The sequence below is a fragment of the Sinocyclocheilus grahami genome, unplaced genomic scaffold, assembly GCF_001515645.1.
Source record: "Sinocyclocheilus grahami isolate Dianchi unplaced genomic scaffold, SAMN03320097.WGS_v1.1 scaffold16730.1, whole genome shotgun sequence".
In the NCBI taxonomy this organism is placed as follows: domain Eukaryota; kingdom Metazoa; phylum Chordata; class Actinopteri; order Cypriniformes; family Cyprinidae; genus Sinocyclocheilus; species Sinocyclocheilus grahami.
This window is the reverse complement of record NW_015516247.1, coordinates 2,969-4,815: the sequence shown is the minus strand read 5'-3', so window position 1 is coordinate 4,815 and position 1,847 is coordinate 2,969. Positions and strand designations below refer to the sequence as shown.

Sequence of the window (1,847 nt, the reverse complement as noted above, 5' to 3'; positions counted from 1 at the left end):
GAGAGAGAGAGTGTGTGTGTGAGAGAGAGTGTGTGTGTGTGTTATCATGGACTTAAAGTTCAATCACTTACCAGATATTCCATTCAATTTAATTTGAGAAATGTTTTACATACTTATTTTAACATATATTATAACGTATATTGTTTTTATTTATTTTACATTTGTTTTTATATTTTTCGTATTATTTAGTTTTTCATATTATTTGTTCTTTTATTTTATAATAAAGTATTTTATAAAATAATTGTATATAATATATTATAAAAATATCAAATTTATATTTTTTTAATATTTGTTAAATATTATGTATAAAATATTTGTATTATGTATATATTTTTTAAATATTAAATAAAATACTTACAGTATATTATATACACACACACACATATACTGTATATATATATATATATATATATATAAAGCTGTTTTTCTTTCTTTTTTTTAATTATAGTTATGCTTATATTAAGAGATTATAGTGTGTTAACTAATAGTCACTAATTAGCACGTTTTCTAAATTCCTATCTTAAAATTAATTCATATTTATATCGATTTGAATGATTTCATATTATATTTTATTGCATATTTTTATTTTAATGTTTATATTTATTTGAATGTTTATGTAAAGATTTATATTTATATTGTTTTATATTAAATTATTATTCTGAATGTATAATAAACCAAAAGTATATGAAAATATGACATTTAAAAAGCAGTTTTTCCTTTTTGAAAACTAGTTTAGTTCATATAGTTTAATTTGCATGTTTGCAAATGCTTAGTGTATAATTAACATTTTCATATTTATATTTATTTGAATGATTATCTTTAAAGATTGAAAGATTACAATTTCATATTATATTTTATAGTTGTTTTATCCTATTTTTGTAGAATATCTATCCATCTATCTTATTGTCACTTATATTTATTTATAATTTTTATATTTAGTAAGTTTAAACATTAACCATACATTTGACCAAATTGGTAATATTTTATAGTTAATAGTTTTTTTTTTATATTGATCAAATCATAAGCGTACACAAATACTAAACTGTATACAAATTTGAAAAGCAATAACAAAAAAAGGATATATAATAATAAAATATACATATTTATATTAATATATATATATTTTTTTTTTAATTGTCAGGTTCTCTCCGAACTGGAAGATCTTCATCACAAACATCCCCAGAGCTCCAGATGAGTTGTTCAGGGTAAATCTATATTTATTTCACATTCCTGTTGAAATTTAGCCACAAATTTCACAAAACGCTCATGTTCATGACCCAGAATGCCTAGAGTGGATCTCTCCTGTAGTATGTAATAAAGGACAGTCCATTCAATTAATCAAATTCTTTATTTTTCTCTAAAAAAAAAAAAAACTAAGTTGTACATAGACGAGTATTTGAGACATCTGCGCACACACACACACACTCGGCACAGACAGGCTACATGTGAAACTCAAGAGCTAAACAGTGGTTTGCCAAATGACAGTAGATACTCCATATGACCTGTGTTCGTTTTGACCTAACAGTGATTCAATCGAATTCACCCTTATATTTCCATCTTCCCTTTTTAGATTCATCGTAATGTAAATCGGCCCGGCGCCTCAGGAGACGGCGGGAAAATTCACTTCAAGCCACAATCAGAGACAAAAACATGGGAAAACAAAACAACAGAATAGCATTTGCATAGAAAAATGAGCATCCTGGCACAAGGGAACCGAAACAATCATATCAAAAAATGAGTTTATGTCGTAAAAAAAATGAGTTTGATCCATCGGATGTGAGCCGTGATTAACATCTCCCTCGTGTTTGGTAAAAAATAGAAAAATAAAACGATATAAGACACAATAA

At 25.2% G+C, this 1,847-nt stretch overlaps 1 long non-coding RNA gene across 1 annotated transcript; it reads left to right on the top strand.

The window, feature by feature from the left end:
• Positions 1–1,124: 1,124 nt before the first annotated feature.
• LOC107579342 (uncharacterized) lies at positions 1,125–1,837 on the top strand. The gene is made up of 2 exons (XR_001608463.1): positions 1,125–1,205; positions 1,571–1,837. It is a non-coding gene; the product is annotated as an uncharacterized lncRNA (long non-coding RNA).
• The last annotated feature ends 10 nt before the right edge of the window (positions 1,838–1,847 follow it).